Source organism: Crotalus tigris, unplaced genomic scaffold (genome assembly GCF_016545835.1).
Source record: "Crotalus tigris isolate CLP2741 ecotype Arizona unplaced genomic scaffold, ASM1654583v1 scf7180000024434.1680833, whole genome shotgun sequence".
NCBI lineage: Eukaryota > Metazoa > Chordata > Lepidosauria > Squamata > Viperidae > Crotalus > Crotalus tigris.
Window position 1 is genome coordinate 34,195 of NW_024100602.1, and position 25,933 is coordinate 60,127.

The window sequence follows — 25,933 nt, forward strand, 5'->3', positions numbered from 1 at the left end:
GAGTTGAAGTCCACGAGTCATAAAGCGGCCTAGGCCTAGGCCAGAGGTAGGCAACCTCAGCTCTTTTATGACTCGTGGACGTCAACTCCCAGAATTCCTGAGCCAACCATGTGAGGGGAAAGAGAGAGGTTTCCAAGCTGAACCATGCTGGCTCAGGAATTCTGGGAGTTGAAGTCCACGAGTCATAAAAGAGCCAAAGTTGCCTACCCCTGACCCAAACCAATTTAAGGCCTTTCCACTGAAGTCAATGAAGACGCCCCATTGGCTCCCCCCGCCCCCATAGGCTGTCCCAGGTGAAGCTTGAGCGAAAGATGGGGAGGAGGAGCAGGAGGACCCACTCCCCCCCCCCGGCAGGCCACTGGACCCTTAAGCTTGGCTTCTCCCTCCCTCCCTCCCCGCTCGACTCGAGGGAGCATGTGATCGCTGGTGGGTCTCGAATTCGCTCGCCTTGCCATGGTGTGGCAGCAGCGCGGAGCTCGATGGAGGCTGCTTGAGATTCGAGAGCGAGTTGGGCGGCTGCTCCTCCTCCTCCTCCGCTTTGGAGGATCCACCGCAAGTCAGGAAAGCCCGACCGACCTTCCCGCCGCCAAAACGAGGATCTCCAACAAGGTAGGACTGCGGGGCCCCGAGGTTTTGTGTGTGTGTGTGTGTGTGTGTTCCCCCTGGTTTTGCTGGATCTCCCTGCCCTGGCTGGCCGCTTCCCTCTTGGAAGCCTCCCTGGGCTGGGGAGCAGAAGTTTGCCAGCCCACCTCGCCGGGCGCCAGCGCGTCGCCTGACCTTCTCCCAGCCACCACCACCACCCCCGCGCCGGTAACGGGCTCGTTTGTTCCGGGGGGCGGCGGCGGCTTTGCCTGGGAAAGCTGGTCAGCCGAGCTAAGAAGGGGATGGGTCGGCGCTGGGGAAAGGGAGTCTTTCTGGATCCTGGGAGAAAGGCGGCGGCGGCGGCGGCGGCGGCAGCCGCGTCTGTGATGGAGACGGGCGTGGGGGAGTGGGAAACGCCGTAGTAAGACTGTAGTGACGGCGCTGCTCCCGAACGGATTAAATCAAGGCAGCCTTGCGGAGGCTGCCGGGGGTGGTGGTGGTGGTGGTGGGGGAATCCATCCTCTCTGCCTGCACTGTCAGGCTTTGGGGAGATCCGCTGACGTCTCCCCTTCCCCCCCTCCCTCTCGATCGGGTCCCCTGTTAATTTCCCCGGCTTGAGAAGCGGGGGGGAAAAAAAGAAGGGGTGACTTTTCTCGCCGGGTCTCCCCAGCCCTCCCCGTTTCTGGAGCTGCATTGCTTTGTCTGAGCCCTCCCTCCGAAAGGCGTTGATCATCAACGGGACGCTGCTGCTGCTGCTGCGTCTGGTGTAAACGGGGCTGTAAAGGTCCGCCGCTGGTCGCCCCGGGAAGACAGGCGAGACCCTCCCCGAGGGATGGACCCCTTCCTTTCTGCCCCCTCACCCCCGCCCCGGTGGCGCGGCGGGAACTAAAGCTTTGCGCCGCCACATGCGGGTGTCAGAGGAGTGGCGCCTTTTTTTTTTCTTGTTTTGTTTCGCCTCTCCAGAAACGGGAAAGGCTCACCTGAAGGAATCTCGGTGCTGCTGCTGCCGCCGCGGCTTTGGCCTCTCCGGAGGCCCCCGAAGCAGGAAGGTGCCTCAGGGCGGCAGGCGTCGGTGAAAGGGAGGAAAAAGCGTCGCTTGGCACCCGCCCCGTCTCTGCTCTGGGGGGTGGGGGATGTTTAAAAGAAAATTGGAAACCGCAACTCTCCCTCTTGCAATTTTAATAAGGTTCACAATAGGGCTGTGGAAACTGAGCTGCTGAGGTAGGGGAGGAGATGTTCGTAAGGAGAAGGAAGGGCCCTTTGCAACCGGGAGTAAAGCCACTTGCCTTGGGTTAAAATATGGCTTTTGCTTCCCCATTGAGATACCTGTGCGATGACAAGTCCTAGACCAGGGGTAGGCAACCTTGGCTCTTTTATGACTCGTGGACTTCAACTCCCAGAATTCCTGAGCCAGCTCTGCTGGCTCAGGAATTCTGGGAGTTGAAGTCCACGAGTCATAAAAGAGCCAAGGTTGCCTACCCCTGTCCTAGACAATAATTTCCACATTCCCACAAAATAAGAGTCAAATTACAACTGAACCAACAGGCAGGAGATAATTACTGTCTCTATTAGAACCAATAAACAAATATGTCTTTTCTGGGACCTTTAATTTATGTTTTACCCTTATTTATATCCCGCTTTTCAGGAAGCATATCCGTCCATGGTAGGATGCGACCTGCAGCTACTGAAAAACAGGTTGCATGAATGCAGGTGTGCATAGTGAATAAATCCAGCATAGGATCTATGGGAACCGCTGATGAACCTATCAGAATTCACATGCTGATTTTATTCAGCTGAAGCTGGCTGTGCGGTGACCTTTATCTGCTGCAGTCTTCCTATCACAGCTGGATCGTCATCCCTACAGCCCAATGCATGCTATGCACAGGGAAGAGGGTCAAAAGAATCAAGAGGGCAGCTACAACTGTGTGGTCCAAGTCCACTCCTGTTCTACATTTTTTTCCCTTTTAACAACGCTGTAATCCCTTGCATCGGGGTGGCGTTGGGGCGACTAAATGGAGTTGAGCGTTTACTGGACAGATGCCCTTCCTGACGCCTATGTGGAGTTTGCAGCAGATATTTTCTGTATGCACCCAGAGAAAGAAATATTTGCCACTACGTAGGAGCGAATGCACGGCTACCCGATTGTGAGGTGAGAGCTCCGCCTCTAAGCCACCATTTATTTTCTACATCAGGGGTGTCAAACTCACAATGTCACATGATGTGTTGCAACGTATTACGACTTTTTTTCCATTGCCGGCAATGGAGTGGGCACGGTTTCGGCATGACGCATCCAGCCCACTGGCTGGTGGTTTGACACCCCTGTTCTACATGATACACACAAAATGGGTGGAGCTTTGACTCTGTAGTTGTAACTGCCATCATGACTGTTTTGACCCTTCCCCCCTCTTTCCACTCTAAAAAGGGGTTAGAAAGAAAGGAAGCTAGTTGTAATGAAGTATTTTCCCCTTTCACATAGCAAGAATTATATTCTGTTGCTGAAAGCAGATAATATTAATAATTTTTGCCAGATATTCAGCTATTAAAAGCAGATGATCGAAACCCAACATCAATATAGTATTAAAGACTGCTATATAAATTAGGTGCTAAGCAGCTGGAAGTATTTCCCAAGCAGGGAAAACGCTAAGAAAAAATTAAAATAAATATGAGTTTGTTTCAGGATTAGATTATCACTAAAGGGAAAAGTGTTAGAATGGGTGTTACCTTCAATATCTTGGCCTACATGGGCTTAAGTTTATTAGTTTCAAGCTTGGCAATTGTGCATATGGTGGTCTTTTAGGCATGTATCAATCTTTCCTTGGGAAATTTTTTAAGCTCCTCAAAATCTGATGCCTGGAGGAAATAGATCAGAGACATCCTGTAATAGTTGGTGCTTTTTAGTTTAAACAGTTTGCCAGCTGGTTAAACTAAACGCCAGATATGAAGAATTGAGCATCTCCATAGTCCAACTCTGAAAAATGGCGTATTACCATTTTTAAAACTTAGAAGTCCCTGCTTGCTAAAATTCTTCACATAGATTGTTATTCCTGGGTATCAGTTGGGTAGTTTGTGATGGTAATACCACAAGCTCAAAAATTCTTATCCAGTTATCGTACTAGCAGTTGGTTTATCACTTTAGGTTTGTGTCCCTTGAATCCCATAATCTGTTTAGCAGTGCCTAGTCATTCAGTTTGAAGAATAAATTTTTAAAGAGACACGTTTTAGAGCTCAAAATGGTAGGTACTTTAAACAAGTATTTTATACTAGTGTAAAAAATTAATATAAGATGCTTGTTTCTGGTTTAGCATAATTTTAGAAGCCAATCCCTGAGATTTATAAAATTTGGTTTAGACTTTTATGCCTTGTTTAAGGAACAATGGTTAAAAATCCTGATTTAATAGTAAAGAATTCTTATTATTAAATCTAACCTAGACCCTCAAGAGGAACATGAAATATACTTAATAGGAGAAAAAATAGGATCATCTAGAGATGATGATGTCTCTGAATGAAGATTTGAGGCAAATAATTGTGCTGATTTACGAAAAACCAAGAGGACTATTATTCAAATATGTCATTTTAAGTCTGTGTATACACTTCAGCTCTAACAGAAGGGGATAAGGCTGCAACAATACAACTCATTAGGAAACAAACATGGATTAGTGCATTGTGTGTACTTAGCACATGATAAGCCAGTTAGATGTACTAGTGGTTAAGGTACTGCTTAGAAACCAGGAGAGTGAATTCTAGTCCTGCCATAGGCATGAAAGCCACCTGGATGCCTTTAGGCCAGTTCTTCTCTCTCAGTCCAACTCACAGAACTGTCTTTTTGGGGAAAAACAGAAAGAGGAAAGATTATTATGTAGGTATATTTGCTGCATTGGGTTACTTATAAAGTAATAAAGCCAAGATAAAAATATAAAACCAGAAGATGAATTATTTTGATATTCAAGTTGTGTTACTAAGCCTTATTAAAACTATCTTGAGCTGAGTTTGACAGTTGGTGGCTAATTGGCTGTCAATACTGGCAGCTATATGGAAATGGTTGTGATTGTCTAGACCACAGCCTTGAGGTTTTCTAGAAGCCCTCCATCCAAGTACTAACTAGACATTAATTTGGCTAGTTGTTGGTTTTTTACAACTGCTAATCTCATTAGGTGCTATCACTATTTGCAGGCAAGAACTAAAAGAGACTAAGAAGGAAGAAGTTTATTAGAATTGGTTGAGAAGAAAGATCACTGAATATATATCAAACATAAACGATTGGATTGATTGATTGGTTGATTATGTGCCATTAAGTCAGTGTCAACTCATGGTGACCAAGATGATCTAACCTGATCATTTAGGTCAGGGGTAGGCAACTCGTGGACTTCAACTCCCAGAATTCCTGAGCCAGCCATGCTGAGGGGAAAGGGAGAGGTTTCCATGCTGAGCCATGCTGGCTCAGGAATTCTAGGAGTTGAAGTCCACGAGTCATAAAAGAGCCAAGGTTGCCTACCCCTGATTTAGGTCTTCCAATGATGTACCCATCAGCAGCGTAACCAAGTCCATGTATGTTGCTGCTGGTCATTCTTTTTTTCTCTTTTCTTCCACCTTTCCCAGCACTCGGACTTTCTCTAGAGAGAAGAGCTTTGCTTAATGTTTCTGAAATCAGATAATTTGAGGCTGCTCAGGTGTGACTCAACTTGATTGATTTGTTCGATGACCCATTTGTTTGTTTTCATGGTATTCTCAGGAGCCTTTTCCAGTGCCAAATTTCAAAATTTCTGATTGGATAGGTAATAGACAAGTTAAAGAACTAAGTTGGATGGAGATTATAATTTCAAAAAAAGAAACTCAGCCAAGTAGCTAAAGAAGATTAGAAGATAATATAGAAATCAGAATGGGATCATTAGAAATTCTTTCTACAATGCTCAAAGCTCAGCTTACTTATACTGCAGTTTATTTGTTTTGACTTTGCAATAACAGAAATATTGTCATTTTGGCCTCCCAGATGTTATTGAACTAAGCAGCTCAAAATTTACAACTGACCATGTTGTCTGAGGTGCTGGCTAGAGATTGTAATCCAGCAAGATGTAGTGACCCACAGACCTAACCTTTCATTAAAAAAACCCCTCAGCCATGCTTTCAATCTACCATCTTGGTCATTCATTAAATTGGTATTGATGACAGGTTAATGTCCTAAGATTTGTGAATAACTCACATAAATTATGAGCCAGGTTACGTGGAAAACAACAATGAAAATTCATGGGCAACTAATTAGCCATAGTGAGGCTAAAACAATTAAATATGTGTTGTGAAGTCACACTATAAGCACTGCCATTTTGTTCTTGCATCATACTTAAGTATGTTAGGGCAAAATCTTGTCATGATGAAAGGACAAATATTTCATCACTTGCCCCTTTGCCCTCCTTCTACTCATGTCAATGTATATGAGGGGAAAGTGTTTTTAGGAGGATAAATTACAAAACATGCATGACCATGCAAATGTAATACCTTTAATCCAGGGGTCTTCAAACTTGACCCTTTTATGACTTGTGGACTTCAACTCCCAGAATTCCTCAGCCAGGCATGTTTGAAGACCCCTGCTTTAATCCATAAAATATATATACATACATTATATTAAATATACAATAAAAAATATAATGCAGACATTTGTGTGAGGATGTCAGTGCACAGATAGTGTCACGATGACATTACTGTAGCGTGCTGCTGATGTGGCTGAATCCAAGCTAAGCATGCTGTATGAATATGGCAAATAGGGTTTGAATTAATCTAGTTCAATATATTGCATGCACACAACTGTGCAGTACCATCAAAGAACAATGTACCAGAACAAATTTCTAAAAATAGATGAGTCTGAAACATATAACTTTATCTTTCTGATTCCTCTTCTAGTCTTTCATCATATTTATTCCCTAAAAATGATATCTTGGTTTCCTGATATCTCAGCTTTGAGATTTGGTAATGGTCTCAGACAAAATTCCCCCTTTCCTTTTGAGTTTATTTGCTTTTTAAAGGTCTTATGTGATTACTTGTCTCTATACTTGAAAGTTTATCTTCCAGCTAGTACATGAATTTGTCCCAAATGTATGGTAATCATCCAAGGACTTCTGCTATAACCTCCCACCATCTAATATTAGATTTCAGATAGTAGTTGGATAGCAGCTTATCTTCTTTACATTGAATACTTTTATTAACCCAATGACAATGGTGGTATAATTAGGTTCCAGTCAAATACCTTTTCGAAATCCAAGCATTTCAGACCCAGATCCATGTTATAATGCAGAAGAGTCTTAAAATTAACGTAACATTGAAACCTGAAGATTTTCCTTTTAGGGTTGTTGGATAAAGAGTTGGAAAAAAGAATTGGAACTTTGTTATTGCATATGTTGGTTGCGGTGAGAATGCTGTATGCACAGAAATGGAAATATATATCAAGCCCCATAACAGAAGAATGGATGGAAAAAGCAATATTGCTAGTAGAGATGGCAAAATTGACTATTTTAATTAGAGAAAAGAATATATCCAGTTTTGTTTCTACTTGGAAATCATTTCTGGACTTTGTGCTCAAGGAAAAAAAAAACCTTTTGACATTGGATTTTGCTGATTAATCCAGTTTGTAGTTATAGAAATGGCTAGTGCTTGTTGGTAAAGTACAAAATTGAAGATGTACTTCTATTTTGTATTTTACTGCACTGAAAAAAGTTGGAAGTCAATGTTTTTCCCCTCTGTCTCCCTTTGCCCTAAAAGTCTCTCTCTCCTTTTTTTCCCTTTCCTAAGTCTCCATTATTTTTATTTTCATTTGTATGAAATGAAATGAAATTCTGTGGGCGGGGGAAAGAAATCCAAGAATTTCAGCTTGTAACAAGTAACATTTATTATGGCTTCTCCCATTCCGTTGGAATTTGGGACATTTCCCCTCAGTTTTTTTTTATATATTTAACTACATCTGGCTGTTTCATTCTATGCCACCTTTTGAGATTTACTAAAGGAGGATTTTTGTCAACAAGATATTCAAAAAGAATCAGTCAGTCAAAACTTCAAGAGACGCCAGGTTGAAGTTCATCTTTAAAAAAAAAAGTCTTGATAGCAGTGAGGACTGATGACACATTGCAACATTTTTATTTCTTTTGGTTTTTGCTTATGTATGCTTTGAGTGTCATAAATTCTCTAGAAGGATACATGCAGGTGTCTTTAGCTGGATGCAAAAAAGCTTGCTCCTTCAGGAAAAGGCACAACCACTTGTTTTCCAGCTTTCAGAAGGTGGGCGTGGTGGCAATGTTTCATCCAGTTTGGGTGTATTGTTGCAGATCAAGAAAGGAATCAGGCTAGGTGAGGAATGCAGGAAGGTAGTCATAAAGATCTGGGTTCAACGAGCCTACCATTAAACCCATTCTGCTCTCTTGCACAGGACCTGTTGAAAAAAGTAGTGATGGTGAGTAGGGAGATGGGGAAGCTGTCAGGGCTTAGGATTGCCAAGGTTGGACAAGTCTTGAGAAGAGGAAAAAAGATATGGAAAAGCTACGAAAACCACAGGATTATTATGGGATAGTAGCCCAGATGGGATAATTTACGAATCTTAGATATTTAAATGAGTACATTGGTGGGTAGGGAAACCAGGACAGGAGAAACACTGAGGACATCGACTTTTGGACTTTAAATGTGCTGTTAAGTTAACTTTACGTTGCAGGTCATTGTTTTTGACTTACCAGAGTGGTATCTTTTTATGGCTTTTGAAATGTCTCACTGAACATGTGAGTATTGAACTCTCTATAACCGATCCATATGAATTTTAAGTGTGATGTAGAATACGTTTTGCCTCAAATATTTTTAAGAGTATAACTCTTGGATTTTTTCCATGTTTCTTGTGTGGAAACATGAGCTCTGGAGTTCATTAATTTGCAAAGACATATTTAGTTTTCTAGAGTGGAGTCATTGGTAGTCAGGGATAACTGCACCGGCTGCAGTGAAAGCTAGCAGAAAATATTGGCACTCCAGGAATACTTTTATAAATGCTCACCATTTGTGTTTAATAATCCAGGTTAATTATCTCTTTGACCTTCATGTAGTAGGAGGTTAAACTTGGAACTGCAGGTATATGCAATTCCTACTCAACTGCATTTTGGCTTTGAAGACACATTCAGCTGTATTTTTTTTTTTTAGCAGCTACTCACATTTTATTATGATTCATAGTTCATCAGGCCTTTTCAAAAACAGTCTTCTGTAATTAACAAATGCATTGTGGCATAAACTTTGTGGGATAAACTCCATTTTAGATGTGGTATGAACTGATACTTAAGCTGAAGAATCAAGACAACTGTGTGGTTTGAGCAAGACAATGCAAGCTTTAAAGAGTGCAACAATCATGTTGAAATCCACTCATGTTAAAGCTGCTAAGGTTGAGAAATAATGCTCTAGGTTTTTTGGGAAAACGTAGTGCAATTTCTTTGTACAGAAAAAAAACCCAGTAATGTCTAAATGTTGTGACTTAGGAATGTCTTTTGCATTTAATGAGAATTCTGTGTCTCAAAGAGCTCCTTCTTGTGATTAACAGTTGACAATAAGACTGTGTATCATACCTGCATATCATTATATATATTTGCCAACAGATAAAGACTAACAATGGGAGTGGATTGTTTTAATATAAAGAATATATTTCAGCTGTATTGCTTGAACATGTTAAAGAGGCAATCCTTTTAAAAAGGCTCACCAACAATTATTAAAATTCTCCCCTACCCACAAGGAAGAAGAGTCAAGACAAAATGTTCTAGGATTTATAGTTACAATGAAACACGCAAGGGTGGGAAAATTACTTTGCTTGGTGCTCTTCATGCAACTAATGACTTTCTTATCAGTGACTTTAAACATTTCTTGGAATGCCATATAATGTTATTGCTGTTCCTGGCATGGGATCAAATGAACAGGTCTAGCATTATTGAGAAATAGGATTGTTATCCTGTAAGTGCACTTCTTATACATTGGGTACAATCATTCTTAAGTTTTCCTTGTCTTTCTTTCTCAAATCTGATGGCTTCCAAAGCTTTTAGGATTTCACCTTGTAGCATGTTTAATCCATGTAAAACTGAAGTCCACCAGTTAGGAGATAATCGTTCTTCAAAACACACACAGTGTTTAATGATCCCAGGTTTTTTTTTTTGATTCTAACAAACTACTTAAACCAGTGGTTCTCAACCTGTGGGTCGGGACCCCATTTGGGGTCGAACGACCATTTCACGGGGGTCTCCAAACAACGCAGTCCGCCATTTTTTTCCCGCTTTTCCTTAGCTGCGCTACTCCCTTTTATTCTATTGGCTTTTGAAAGCCAATAGAATAGACTCTCTTGAACAGAGTCTAATTCCATTGGCTTTCAAAAGCCAATAGGAATTGTCCAGGCTGTCTCTGCCCTGCTGAGCCCGCCAAAAGTCCCAGTCTGCAAACGGTGCTGCACCAGTTGAGTAGTCCTCGTCTTACGACCGGTTGAGTAGTCCTCGACTTACGACTGGTTGGGGGGGTCGTGGCATTAAAAAGGTTGAGAACCACTGACTTAAACGTAACTGCAATAATGATATCTGTGTGTTTGGTAATAAAGGCACAGAGCTCTCTCTTATGGAGAATTATATGGGCTATGGCTACTTCAGGAATATATCAATTTCATTGCAGATGAATGGAGAAGAGCTCCACAGCTCCAAGCAATTTGCGTTTTGATGTTCATATCTAGAGTCCCATATATCAAGCTACAAACAGATGAAAATGTTTTGCTAAAGAGAATAAAAATTATAGAGAGCTTTTACTGTCTGAGAGGGATATGTACAGTATGTCTGGTTAAAGAGGCAGGCTTTGAAACCTGACAAACCATATACTACTAAGACTTTCTTGTCATGACCTTTAACTGGGCAAAATGGTACGCCGAAGAGCAACAATTTTTGAACCGAGATACACTTCAGACGGGTCCAAAATCCTGGATGAGTCCAATGAAATTTGGGGAGGTTTTGACTATTTCAATGCTGCTTTCATGGGATCTTCATCCTCAACATTCTGTGACAATTTCCCAGTCAGTTTTGCAATCCCTCACTTCCCCGCCCAACAGCAGCCTCTTACCTGCCTGCAGCAAAGGCAAGGCAAGGTAGGCTGGAAGGAGGGAAGGAAGGAAGGAAGGAAGGAAGGAAGGAAGGAAGGAAGGAAGGAAGGAACTGTCATGCACTCTCTTGAGCCCGTGCCATCTCCCATGAGCTCCTCTGATCAGTGCCACCCCTTTGGGTATCTTCCCTGACCTGTCAGTCCCCATTTGCTTTGCCGGACCCATGCCTCATCCCTCTTGACCCATGCCTCTCCTTCACATGCCTTCTCTGACCTGGATAGCATTTCTTGTGCACTCCAGACACCAAAGAAAGAAAGAAGGAGGGAGGGAGGGAGGGAGGGAGGGAGGAAGGAAGGAAGGAAGGAAGGAAGGAAGGAAGGAAAACTTGAAAGTTTCCCTTCATAGGCAGACAAGAACAGATTTAGGAAGGAAGGAAGGAAGGAAGGAAGGAGCAAAGTTACAGGGAGGAAGAGAGAGAAGAAAGGAAAGGTGGGAGAGAGGGAAGGAAGAGAGAGAGGGAGGGTTTTTTATATAGAATTCCACGTGAAATTCAATGGGGAAGCCGGCAGAAAGTCAGAAGTCATTCCCTTTGCTTTTTTGCCCACTCTTTGTCATTCTTTCTCAGTTTTGGTAAGGAAGTATCTCTGAAAATAATGACTCATGGGACACAGGTTGCCTAGTACATTTTAAAACTCAGTGTATACATTTATATGCTATAAAGGTCATTACCTGCAATGAGTATATGGTCTTTTTCTCACAAACATACGTTCTCTACTATTTAATGGTTGTTGTTAACAAATGGAATGGAATGGAATAGAATAGAATAGAATAGAATAGAATAGAATAGAATAGAATAGAATAGAATAGAATAGAATAGAGCTGGAAGGGATCTTGGAGGTCTTCTAGTCCAGCCCCCTACTCAAGCAGGAGAACCTATAGCATTTCAGACAAGTGACTGTCCAGTCTCTTCTTAAAAACCTCCCGTAATGGAGCGCCCACGATTTCAGGAGGCAAGCTGTTCCACTGGTTAATTGTCCTCACTGTTAGGAAGTTTCTCCTTAATTCCAGGTTGCTTCTCTCTCTGGTCAGTTTCCAACCATTGTTTCTTGTCCTTCCCTCTGGTGCTTTGGATAATAGTTTGACCCCCCTCTTCTTTGTGGCAGCCCCTCAAATACTGGAACACTGCTATCATGTCACCCCTGTTTCTTCTTTTCTTTATAACATACTCAAAAGAGTATGGTTTTCTTTAGCAGTTTTCTGGATATCTACACATCACTTCCTATTTTCTGGAAAGTATTTCTTGAGGATTGTTGTTATCATGCCTTTTGATTTACCTTTTTCAAGTGGTCAGCTGTATCGTGCAGTGGCATTTGCTCACATTTTCCATTACCTGAATAGACTGTAACTATTGGAAAGCGGAGGCCTGCACCGCATGTATTGTTGTCCGTTTTGTGTAACGGTATAAAAAATAAACTGTAACCACTGGTATTTATTTGATTTAGTGAGCCAGAAAGGTGTAGTCATTTTAAAGAGATGAGAAACGTGGAGTTCCTGGTGCCCTCCGAGCTTGCTTGTTTTCCTGCAGATGTTTCATTATCCAACTAGGTAACATCGCTGATGTGAGTGCGAATTTCTCCCTGATGATACTACCCAGTTGGGTAGCGAAATGTCTGCAAGCAAACCGCCAAGCTCAGAGAACTACCCCCGTCCCCACAAGCTCATCATGAAAAGCTTTGCTTAAAGATGCCAAGCAGCTGAACAAGAAGACCCTCTGCCTTGCTTTGCTTCCGAATGGTTAACACGGAACGTGTTTTAAAACTCAAGGAAATAACATATAATTAGCATGTTAGTTTTCAGGCTGGATAGAGGTAGAGATGGAGATGTATAGCCATTCACCAGAAGTAGTCCTCAATTGATAACTGGTTGCTTAGTGACTGTTCACTAAGTACTTATGACCCACTTCCAAGGTCCCAACAGCTTCCTCTCCTTGCAGTCACTTGACCACCGCTTGGCAACCAGACCATGTTTACAATCCTTTGCAGCGTCCCACAGCCAGGTGTCCATCTTTTATGTTTTTGCCACCACCCAACGTTTCCTTCCGGCTTTCATCAAAAACTTCCCATAGCAAATGGCTGCGACATTCTCTTTACAGCCATGTTGTTCACTTAATACCATCACTAAAAAATACCTTAAAATCAGATCCAGTCACAGGATGATTCACTTTATGAGAGCCACAATTTAGCCACGATTAAGTCGAGGACTACCTGGGTATAAAAATAGAGAGATACCTATAGGCAAGCATAGGTTTGGCTTATGTATGTGTGGAAGGGAGGGGGGAGAACATTTATTCTATGGAGGAGAATGAAGCTTTTGATAGCCACAATTCAACACATGCTCAGAGGGGCAGACACAAAGATCCTCGGCTATGGAGCAATTAGAGGACTGATGAATGATCTTTGCTAGTTCTGAATATGAAACGTAAGTATAATATTCTGAATATTAGCATAGATCTGGAAAGGAGTGTGACATCTCAGAAATATTCTGAAATCACTAAACTGATTAGCATGTCCTATCCTTCGGCCCTGTCCTTCCTTCACTTCAGCCTATGATTGTCCATAACAGTGGTTCTCAACCTGTGGGTCGGGACCCCATTTGGGGTCGAACGACCATTTCACAGGGGTCGCCGAACAAGGCTGTCCGCCATTTCCCCCCCCTTTTCTTTGGCCACGCCCCTGGCACCCGATGATGTATAAGTGGTTGGGGGTCACCACAACATGGGGAACTGTATTATGGGGTCGCGGCATTAGAAAGGTTGAGAACCACTGGTCCATAACAATTTGAGACAGACAAGACTTGGTAGCTGGAGGGGTGACTTGCAAAGGTGTCACTCTGCTCCCGATGCCACAGTGCCCTCCCAAGTACTGGGAAAGAGGATGCCCAGGCCCCCACAGGCAAAACTCACTTAACAACTGTCTTGCTTAGCAGCAGAAATTGTGGGCTCAACTGCAGTCATACATTGAGGATTACCTGCATAATAAACCATTTAATCTGGCCAGTACAACTATTATCTCAGTCAATGTAATTGTATATTTATAGGTGATTCGCACCACTTAATTAATGCCACGGTTGGGGTAAAAATAGAGCTGTTTTGGGGGTGGGAGAGACATGTCTGCCTAATTCTGCTCACATTAATTCTTGTCAACCCATTTTGTCAAAATTTAGATGGCAAATTCCATGATTGAAGAACTATGTTCCCTGCTGTTTGCACCTTTGGAAAATTGCTTATAAGAATAATCAAACTCTAGCAAATGAAGTTCAGCATAAAATAACCCCCTAAAAGCACCTTTCCGGTGGTAGCAATTTGATTTCCCATAAGGGGCAAATGTTAAGTCAAGTATTTTTACCTTTTTGGTAAGCATTAGAATAGAAGAGTGCACATTTGTAAACAAGATTAAAAAGGGATGATTGCCAAGTGCTGGGATTTTAAATTAACATAGGTGAAGTGAAACAATTACTACTGTGTGGTTTCTATTTTTCATTTGTAAGACCTCCCATCTTTGGGGATAACTAGGATGATATTGCTATCCTGGGGCCATTGTTTTGAAGTAAGAACAGCTTCTCAATTTGTAGAGGGCTATAACATCACAGAATTACTATGCCTGTTCTGTTCTAGCTTTTGAAATATCAATCCAGTTGGAAAACATACCATTGCTACTCATTTGTTGATAGTTGTTAACATTTCTAGTTTTCATACTATCCTTTAGAAGCAATATTGTGTGAGTGATATAATACATTGGCTCAGAAGATTCATCGTGGTTTAATAGGCTCTTTTCCTACTATGTAGGATTAATTTCTTCTAAAATCTGTATTTCTTTGGGCAATTAAAAATCAGATTAGCCTGGCAATCAAAATAGAGTTGAGGCAGCAAGGAAAGGATGGGGTATCGGTCTGATGTGGCACATTAAAAAAATCTGGCACAAAATGAATGACAGAAGAAAAGAGTTGTAAGTTGCTGTTATTCAGGTGTTGATTTGGCCTTATCATTTGGCAATTAGGTGTCCCAAAATACAGGTAGTCCTTCCTGACAGTTAGAACAATTAACCAGTGGAACAACCTGCCTCCAGAAGCGGTGAATGCTTCAACACCAGAAGTTTTAAGAAGAAACTGGACAGCCATTTGTCTGAAATGGTATAGGGTTACCTGCCTGAGCAGGGAGTTGGACTTGATGACCTCCAAGGTCCCTTCCAACTATTATTATTGTATAGGGTCTCCTGCTTGAGCAGGGGGTTGGATTAGATGACCTCCAAGGTCCCTTCCAATTTTATTCTGATTGATTGAATTTACCCACTCTCCTTTGACATCCAAGTTAGGAGCCATCATCACTTCTTATGGTAATGAATTTCACAATTTAATTATATGTTTTGAGAAGAAATGCTTTCTTTTACTTAGGTTTATTTCCAACCGTCTTTCTCAGATTCTAATGTTCTGGGACAGTGTTTCCCAAACTTGACAATTTTAAGGCATGAGGACTTCAACTCCCAGAATTCCACAGCCAGCAACGCTGGCTGTGGAATTCTGGGAGTTGAAGTCCACATGCCTTAAAATTGTCAAGTTTGGGAAACACTGTTCTGGGACATCACCATACCACACATGATTTTATACAACTCGATATTTTTTTCCCCCATTTCCTCCGAGAGAAAGTATTAAATGCGTAAATCCAAACAAAAATAACCATCTTCTGCATCATGCTCACAATACTGACCAGAGATTGTAAAGATTATAATGTAAAGTCGTCTTCTGTTTATCCAGCTGAGACTTTCCCAGTGATGGGATACTAAATCATATACAGATGGCTGGTTTTAGCTGTTGGACAAGGATAGAATGGAAAGCTCAACTTACGAACCTTGTCAGGTTAATTGAAATAGTGCAATAATGTGTGACTCATGGAATCACCAAGGCAGCATGTAATCTTTGGTGTGAGAATCGAAAGTGTTTAAAATATAAGATAATATTTAGTGAAAAGGATTCTATTTGCTATGATTACTCAGAGGGTGAGGTACTTAACATTGTGATTCTAAATCAAGCATTTGCAGCTTGGAAAAGCTAAAAAAAAAAAGTGGGATTACTTTACGTCTGTTGATGAAGAAGTGGGGGGGGGTTGTGTGGAATTTGGAGGCTTCTTTGTTTTTTAAATTGTGAACTCCGTTCCGGGGAGCTTCTACAGGCAGTCCTCGACTTACGACCCCAATTGAGCCCAAAATTTCTGTTGCTAGGCCAGTAGTGGCGAACCTATGGCACGGGTGCCAGAGGCGGCACTTGGAGCCCTCTCTGTGGGCACACACACTGTTGCCCAAGCCCCATCTCCGCCCACAGCCCCCTCCACACCAGCAGCTCTCCGGAGGAGAGTCACCCCTGGCACACAATGCTGCGCAGCCAAGGACATGGTAGCCAGGCAGAGGGGACAAGACTCCACCCTTGCACCCCATCGCACGCAGATGATGCTGCCAGGCACAGGCAGAGGGCGTGGCCACCATGGCGCTGCTGGGCTGCCTGGGTGATCTGTGGTGGGCCGTGGAGGTGATGGGTGGTCCAGCGGGCACGGCGGAGTGGGGACAGTGGTGGTGGGGGGTGATTTTTGGGCACTCGGTCTCTAAAAGGTTCGCCATCACTGTGCTAGGCGAAGCAGTTACTAAGTGAATTTTGCCCCCCGTTTTACGATCTTTCTTGCCATCGTTGTTAAGCGAATCACTGCAATTGTTAAGTTGGAAATAGGATTGTTAAGTGAAGTTGGCTTCCCATGGGACTTGCTTGCCAGAAGGTCACAAAAGGTGATCCCATGATCCCACGACCGTCATAAATATGAACCAGTTGCCCGACGTCCACATTCTGATCATGTGACCATGGGGATGCTGTGTGAGTGTGTGAAAAACGGCCATAAGTTACTTTTTTCCAGTGACGGTCACTAAGTGAACTTGTTGTAAGTCAAGGACTTAGCTGTACTTTTTCTGACAGTAGTTCTGAGAGCAAAAACTACATGAGACTAAGCCCATCTGGCCCCCTTTCCTGCTAGTTAGACATCTGAACTAAGATTGTTTTAAATTCATACAGTGAAAACCACCCAAGTATATGTTGGAAATAGATTCTACAGGTAGTCCTCAACTTACAACACTTTGTTTAGTGACTGTTCAAAGATACAATGGCTCTGAAAAAGGGGACTTATGACGTTATTTCACCCTTACAAACTTTGTAGCATCCCCACGATCATGTGATCAAAATTTAGATGGTTGGCAACTGACTCATACTTACGACCGTTGCTGTGTCCCAAGCTCATGTGAACCCCTTTTGTGACCATCTAATAAATAAAGTCAATGGGGAAGCCAGATTCAGTTAACAACCACCTTACTGCGGTGATTCACTTAACAACTGTGGCAAGAAGGGATGTAAAATAGGGCCAAACGCACTTAACAAATGTCTCACTTAACAACAGAAATGTTGGGCTCAGTTGTGGTCGTAAGTTGAGGACTTCCTTGTAGAAGATATCACATCCACCATTCTTTTCAAGTGTAAAGGTTCAACTAATATGGAAAATATAGTCATTCTTGGAAACAAGTTTTAAAACAAGATCAGGTTTTGACTTGTATACGAAGAGCATGCCCCTGCTCTTTCTCAGTGTCAGAAAAAATAGAAGGTAGATGAGTAGTTTGTTTTACTTTAGATCAGTGGTTCTCAACCTTTCTAATGCCGTGACCCCATAATACAGTTCCCCATGTTGTGGTGACCCCTAAGTGGGTGTGGCCACCAATAAGAGGGAGTAGGACAGCTAGGGAAAAGGGAAAAAAATGGCGGACAGCGTGGTTTGGCGCCCCCCGTGAAATGGTCGTTCGACCCCAAATGGGGTCCCGACCCACAGGTTGAGAACCACTGCTTTAGATGTTGGTTTTGTGGAAAAATGATTTTTGTTGGTGCAAAAATTACAATGTCTATGGCTTGCAAACTGCTCTATGGCAGGGATAGGCAACCTTGGCTCTTTTATGACTCGTGGACTTCAACTCCCAGAATTCCTGAGCCAGCCATGCTGAGGGGAAAGGGAGAGGTTTCCAAGCTGAGCCATGCTGGCTCAGGAATTCTGGGAGTTGAAGTCCACGAGTCATAAAAGAGCCAAAGTTGCCTACCCCTGCACTATGGCATGATATAAAAAGAATAAACACTACTACTGGAGATGAACAATTTGAAAATGCAAACATTAAGTATGGTACTCGTGGCCAAACTTTGTAGCACATCTAGTGTCAGTGCAACTCAACGTTAGTGATAATTCTGCAGCATATTTATCCCAAACTGCTCGTGCACTTTTGGGTCTCCGAGGAGCAGAGGTGAGGGTTCAAAGCCCTGATTGACACAAGCCCTGATTGTTTAATAGAGGAAATATAAAGGTAGGCAATTATTAATAATCAGTACGAAGTTCCCTTATGCTAAAGAAATTCAGTGTCTGTTTACATTGGGTTTGTGCGATTTGTTTGGGCTAGCAGGTGGCAGCTTTTATAAAGCAGGATTTAATGCTTAGAATATGGAAACAGGGCATAGCCATTATCTGTCATCTCAAGGAACGGCACAACCGGCTAACCTGAGTCATACTAACAAAGCACACACTGCCCTTCTTATCTTCCATCTGACATGGTTTGTGAGCATAACAGTTGCAAAGAGTTGGCGGAAACCAGAATATATAATTTCAGTTTCAAATTCCAATTACCTCAATTAATGACTCTGGAGGATCCGTGAGCGACACCCGAAGGGATTCCATTACTATTTTCTTGAGAACTAGCAGGTTGAGTTTAAACCACAAGCACGGACGGTTCAGATTCCAGGCAGGAATTAAGTCAACTCTACCTGGGGATTTCATACCAGAAAAATCTATACTGCTCCACTTGGCAACACCCTTCCTTATCATTGTAAACACCCCTGGAAACATCAATTGAGTTCCTAACAAGAAAACCAGGTAACAGAAGGAAAAAAGAGCCTTACTTAATTCTGCTCTAAGATTTAGAAATATTTCAAGGTCTGAATCACACTTCTCCTCCCAAACCTCTGGTTGTCAGCACTGTAGATAATTGCTTTTTCCTTTGGGTAAGGAGAGGTCAATATTTCCACTGATTTCTCCAGATGGTGCACTAAATAGTGCCGTGGTAGGAAGCATCTTCCTTTCCCAAGACACTTCCCTGCTTCTCTGAGGTAAAAACAGGGTCTTTCCAAAGCTGTAGGTAGGCTGCTGTGACAATGATTGACGTAATCAAAGTCTATGAAATTAAAAAAAAAAAAGGTCTGAAGAAAATAGTTTTCTTTTTCCCGGTTCTCAAACTCAGTGGATTAGTTGATTGGATCTGATTAGTTGATTTGCTGCCCACACCAACAAGATAAATTAAAATATTTGATTTGTTAGATCTGTGGAAAACAGGGCCATATAACGTGATGGCGGCAAGCATATGTGATTTTGTTTTTAAAAAATAAACAGCTGTTCCAAAACTGGCAGGTTCCAGATGTGTTAGACTTCATTCCCAATACTTGGAACTATCTTCCTCACCCTGATAGGCACTAGATGAATTTGAGATCCCATTTTTAACGGCTAGGATGTCCCAGGAGTCATGGAGAATCATTACCTTAATTAATGGTAATTCTGTTTTCTAGTCTGAAGGACACGAGGACTCTTAGTTACTAATAGAAAGAAAGGTTTAACGTGTGCTGGCAAGAAGTTGAATACACAATGTTTGTAGATCCCTAGTGGTGCTTTAAAAACAAGGGAGAAATCTCCAAGTGGCTCCTCATTGTGTCTGTTGTTGTTTCTCCATTTCTTCAGTATCTGGTTTCCCATGGTGGAAAGTCCTATGCAGGAGTTGGGTGTTTTTGATACCTGCCCCCTCCTCTTTATTATAAAAAGGTAAAGGAAGAATAAGGGCAGGATGAGGAGTAAGCAGTTTTGCTCGTTGGCTGTCACTTTTTGTGCCTTTTCTTTGATTCATTGGCAGGTGTGACAGGTGTGATGTCTAGCAACATTGAGGCCCAAGTATAGGGCACCAGAGCCACTTATGGATAGTCCTTGACTTACAACCCGTTCATTTAGCACAGTGGTTCTCAACCTTTTTAATGCCACAACCCCCAACCGGTTGTAAGTCGAGGACTACTCAACCGGTCGTAAGTCGAGGACTACTCAACTGGTGCAGCACCGTTTGCAGAATGGGACTTTTGGCGGGCTCAGCAGGGCAGAGACAGCCTGGACAATTCCTATTGGCTTTTGAAAGCCAATACAATTAGACTCTATTCAAGAGAGTCTATTCTATTGGCTTTCAAAAGCCAATAGAATAAAAGGGAGTCACACAGCTAAGGAAAAGGGGAAAAAATGGTGGACTGCGTTGTTTGGCGACCCCCGTGAAATGGTCGTTCGACCCCAAATGGGGTCCCGACCCACAGGTTGAGAACCACTGGTTTAGCAGCTGTTTGAAGTTACAGTGGCACCGAAAGAAGTGACTTACAACCAGTCCTTGCACTGAGGGCCATCACAGCATCTCCAGGGTCATGTGATCAAAATTTGGGCACTTGGCAACCAACATATATTTACGATGGTTGCAGTGCCCGGGGTCATGTAATCACTATTTGCAATCTTCCTAGCCAGCAAAGTTAATGGGGGAAGCTGAATAATAAGAATAATATTCACTTAAGTGCAGTGATCTGCTTGTGGCAAAAATTGGGCATGGCTTTCTTAGCTTTGCTTAGCCACAGAAATTCTGGTCCCAGTTGTGATTGTAAGTTGAGGACTTCCTGTACAATAATACAGGGGACGAAGCTGGTGGCCACATTTCTGATATATACTATGCGTATGTGAGCTTCCATGCATGCAATGACTCAGTAGTATATTGTTTCTTGCTAGAGTGGAAGCTAAAATGCTTGAAAGGCTGAGAAAATTGATATTGGCAAAGGCAGGACTTAACTGAACACTCTTGTAGGATGAAATTCTCCTAGGTTTTTGAATGCTTGAATAGGGCTTTTCTTGAAAATGAAAATCAGCCTGATCACTCCATTCAAACAACATTTTCACATGTGATCTGTAGCCCTGGACTAGGCAAACTCTGAGTTGGCCAAGCAAATTATTGTGCTTTTGCCTCCAGGAATGGTTTAAAATGGTCTCCTCCATCACAGCCACTTCTACCACCCAAACATTACTGTTTTATTTATTTAGCCTAGAGGTGAGGAACCAGTTGCAAGACAGATGTTGATCGACTCATTCCCTCAGTCCAGGAAGGGGAATTGATGTCTAGTGACAACTGAAGGAGCACCAGGTAGAATAGCTGAATGAAAGGATCAACCTATTTTCCAAAGCACCAAAAGGCAAGGCAAGAAAAAAATGGTTGGAAACTAACCAGGGAGAGAGACAACCTAGAACTAAGGAGAATTTTCCTAACGGTAAGAGCAATCAACCAATGGAATAGCTTGTCTTCAGAGGTTGTGGGTGCTCCATCACTGGAGGCTTTCAAAAAGAGACTGGACAACCATTTGTCTGAAATGGTATAGGGTTTCCTAATTGAGTAGGGGGTTGGACTAGAAGATCTTCAAGGTCCCTTTCAACTGTATTATTCTATGTTTTAAAGCAGTGTTTCCCAAACTTGACAATTTTAAGGCATGTGGACTTCAACTCCCAGAATTCCACAGCCAGCGTTGCTGGCTGTGGAATTCTGGGAGTTGAAGTCCTCCCTCATGCCTTAAAATTGTCAAGTTTGGGAAACACTGTTTTAAAGGAAAAAACAGCACCAAAGTAACTTGAATTATTAAATACTTATGTGTTAGTGATTTAAAACATATGCCATAGTTCCAAAATAAAAACAGTCAAGAAAAGAAGGCGATTCAGTAGTTTTCTGAATCAGTCTAGACCCGTGGTGGCGAATCTATGGCACGCGTGCCACAGGTGGCACGCAGAGCCGTCTCTGTGGGTACTATCCCAGTCCTAGGCCTTCAGCTGGGTTTTATAAAACCTTTTGGCTTTAGGCAAAAAAAAAAAAAGATTCAATCAATCAATCAATTTCAACTTCTTGCAGGAAAAAAAAAAAGATCTCGCAAAGTTGGAATTGATTGAACTTTTTAGTCCCACCCAGTCTGCCGTTATCATCAAAGCCAGGCCCATCCAATGGGCCATGCCGACCCAAGGGGCCACGCCCACCCGGCACCCGATGATACATAAGTGGGCTTTGGGTTGCAGTTTGGGCACTCGGTCTCTAAAAGGTTTGCCATCACTGGTCTAAACAATGGTTTTCAACTATGGTCTGCAGATGCCGCTCTCTCTCTCTCTCTCTCTCTCTATATATATATATATATATATATATATATATATATGTGTGTGTGTGTGTGTGTGTGTGTGTGTGTGTGTGTGTGTGTGTGTCTTCACTGCGAAGGCTTGAAGAAATGTTATGATTTAAATCTCGAGTAAAGTCTTGGGGGTCTGTGGCCATGGTCCGTGACCATGAAAGGTATTTAAAGGGGGTCTGTGGCAAAGAAAAGCTTGAGAACTACTGGTCTAGAGCAAAGCTAAATTCCAGGAAGGAAAACATTTGTGGAACTAGCGTGAAGGATTTCCTTCTCTGTTACTATTCTCTGAAAACACTCTGGGTTTCTGTCATCCACAGTTGGATTGCCGTCATTTTTAAAGTAATAATAATAATACAGGTAGTCCTCAACGTACGACCACAATGGAGTGCAAAATTTATGTTGCTAAGGGAGAAATGTGTTAAGTGACTTTTGCCCCATTTTGCAGCTTTTCTCGCCCCATTTGTTAAGTGAATCACTGCAGTTGTTAAGTTAGTAACACAGTTGTTAAGTGAACCCAGCTTCCCCATTGGCTTTGCTTGTTGGAAGGCCACAACAGGGGATCACACGACCCCGGGACACTGCCATTGTCATAAATATGAGCCAGTTGCCAAGCATTTGAATGCTCATCAAGTGCCCATGGGGATGCTGCAACGGTCTTGAGTGTGAAAAATGGTTATAAGTAACTTTTTTTAGTGCTGTTGTAACTTTGAACAGTCATGAATCGAACTGTTATAAGTCGAGGACTACCAGTAGTAGAGTAATAGCAGCAGCAGCAGCAGAAGTAGTAGTAGTAGTAGTAGTAGTAGTAGTAGTAGTAGTAGAGGACGACATTAATGATGGAGCTAAACCTAAGAACCCGGATGCCATTCTCATATTATATCTGAATTATTTACACTTTTGTTTTGTATTTCCTGGAACAATAATTGAGCAGACTGCTTGCAGTAGGCCAAATCATATCCAATTAAGGCAAATGACTGACTTGCCAGGGGGTTAACAAACAAAGGAACAAAGAAGGTACGTGAACCGGTATTTGTTCTGCCCAAGTAAAGAGATCTATTGCAGAGGTTAATTCTTCTGAAAAGCCATCTGGAGGGAACAGATGAACGTCGCAGCCCTGTGTCTTTCACCTCCTGGCAATGCTGAAATGTCTGATGCACAAGAATGGCTGGTAGTTCCAGGCACATCTGATAATTGTCTGCCATCAGGAATAATATAATTAAATAATAATGGTAATGAATACTCTTATTGCAGTCCGAATGGCTTGTAGGGATAACTTGAAGGATTGGGAATTTGTTTTTTTAAATGTATGGCAGGATCCAACGTCGGTCGGTCACCGGGACCAGAAGTTTAGTCTTCTGAGCTTCTGGACTTGTGCTGGAGCCCATCCGCAGGGAACTTCTCTCTGGCAGAGTCTGTGCTTTGTGCTATTCCAGTGGTTCTCAACTTTTTTAATGCCACGACCCCCCCCCCAAACCGGTCGTAAGTCGAGGACTACTCAACTGGTGCAGCACCGTTTGCAGAATGGGACTTTTGGCGGGCTTAGCAGGGCAGAGACAGCCTGGACAATTCCTATTGGCTTTTGAAAGCCAATAGAATTAGACTCTATTCAAGAGAGTCTATTCTATTGGCTTTCAAAAGCCAATAGAATAAAAGGGAGTAGCACAGCTAAGGAAAAGGGGGAAAAAATGGCGGACTGCGTTGTTTGGCGATCCCCATGAAATGGTCGTTCGACCCCAAATGGGGTCCCGACCCACAGGTTGAGAACCACTGGGCTATTCTGTGTGTGGTGTTTATAGGATGCGTGTTGTGTGTGGCTTTTTGGATGCCGATTGAGGTGTTGATGGCTGTCTATTAAACCAGGGGTCCCCAACCCCCGGTTGGAGACCAGTCCCAGGATGCGGCATGCCAGCAACTAGTACGCACAAAGAAGCAAAAATCCATCTGTGGGATGCAGGCAGCAGACAAAACCACGCGCTCTCCGGTCCACGGAAAAACCTCTCTCCATGGAACCGGTCCCCGGTACCCAAAAGATTGGGGACCTCTGTATTCCGCCATTGGCTGTCATTTGCTTGTGCTGCCAAGCCCTCGCCTCCTTAGTACTTGATAAGCTGGTGATAAATCAGTACTCCTGTTGATTTACGTATGCAAGAGTAAGGCCTGCATACAGGCCAAAAGGCCCACTCCGCTAGAGAGAAATTCCCCAAAGATGGGCTCCAGCGTGACTCCAAAAGGTCAGAAGACAAAAACCTCCGGTCCCGGTGACCGACCCAGATTGGATCCTGAAACACTATTCTAGGACACGTACTGTATATTCATCTTTAAAAAGTATATACTTTTATAGTTTATTCATTTGTAGGTTGGAGTTATTCTAGGGCAGAAGGCATCATGTTCAAAAGCAAGATGATGCTCCCAACCACATGGATTCATCAATGTAGCACCCACAGCAGTGTCTGCGGTTTGTGGGTCCACCATCTTGCCCATTTTGATATCCCTCCCTCCCATGATGCTCCCAACCACATGGATTCATCAATGTAGCACCCACAGCAGTGTCTGCGGTTTGTGGGTCCACCATCTTGCCCATTTTGATATCCCTCCCTCCCATCTGTGCTTTAAAGCAGCCGGGCCTTTCCCCAGCTCCTTCGCCATTGTTCTCTACTGGCCTTGTTTGCTACTGATTTCATCGTAGATGTAAGCAATGCAAAGGTTTCAGGTGGGTCCCTTCCTTCCTTCCTTCCTTCCTTCCTTCCTTCCTTCCTTCCTTCCTTCCTTCCTTCCTTCCTTCCTTCCTTCCTTCCTTCCTTCCTTTTTTGACTGCACAAATATGCAGAAAGGTTAATTATCCAGATCAGGGGTAGGCAACCTTGGCTCTTTTATAACTCATGGACTTCAACTCCCAGAATTCCTGCGCCAGCCTGGCTCAGCTTGGAAACCTCTCCCTTTCCCCTCAGCATGGCTGGCTCAGGAATTCTGGGAGTTGAAGTCCACCAGTCATAAAGGAGCCAAGGTTGCCTACCCCTCATCCAGATGGATGACAGTTTCCATTCTTTGTGGACCTAAAATAGAAATCGGTTATCGTTCCAAAGCTGCGCTAGTTCCCAGCCTTCAAACAAATAAAAAGTAAATACTTGTTCAGTGTGTGAGCCTAAGTAAAGTGCAAAGTTGCTTGCTCTGAACTTTTCCTGGATTGCTTCGTCACTAATGTTGAATTACGTACGGTATACGACAACTTACAACAGTTCATTTAGCGACCATCCAAAGTTACAACGGCATTGAAAAAAGTGACTTCTGACTATTTTTCACACTTACGACCGTTGCAGCATCCCCAAGGTCACGTGATCAAAATTCGTATGCTTGGCAGCTGGTTCATATTTACGACGGTTGCCGTGTCCCGGGGTCATGTGATCATCTTTTGCGACCTTCTGACAAGCAAAGTCAATGGGGAAATCGGATTCGCTTAACCAACATGTGCCTAACCTAACTGCAGTGGTTCACTTAACAACTGTGGCAAGGAAGGTCGTAAAATGGAGCAAAACTCACTGAACAAATATCTCACTTAGCAACAGAAACTTTGGACCCAGTGGTGGTGGTAAGACGAGGACTGTCCCTCTTCCGAAAGTCTGATTTTCATTGCCAGACTGGTATGTCAAAAATACGATGATCCACAGAGCGTCTTTATCCCAAACTATACAAATAAAATAATAACTAAGGTATCAAAATGGGGAGGAAGGGGCAGGAAAAAAAAAACAGCATTTAGCCCCACCCTCTCCACAATTATTCATACTAATGCCACCAGACTCAGAGAATCTGCAAGGGGAATCAAAAAGTCAAGAACACAGCCTCATTGTGTGATTGAGATGGCCACCTTGGTTTTTTTTTCAATTCCTTACCAACCCAGTGGATGCCCTTAATCTCTTAAAGCCCAGCGAGGCA

The 25,933-nt window shown here is 42.9% G+C and overlaps 1 protein-coding gene across 3 annotated transcripts in view; it reads left to right on the plus strand.

The window, feature by feature from the left end:
* Nucleotides 1-424: 424 nt before the first annotated feature.
* CRACD (capping protein inhibiting regulator of actin dynamics) overlaps nucleotides 425-25,933 on the plus strand; it is a 155,814-nt gene continuing 130,305 nt past the window's right edge. Inside the window, exon 1 of one of the 3 annotated variants that reach the window (XM_039331102.1) lies at nucleotides 425-609. The gene's annotated coding sequence lies outside the window, so the exon portion shown is untranslated. Of the gene's footprint in view, nucleotides 610-2,268; nucleotides 2,293-7,921; nucleotides 8,015-25,933 lie in introns of those variants that run through there. The other 2 variants (XM_039331104.1, XM_039331103.1) reach the window with 2 other exon arrangements.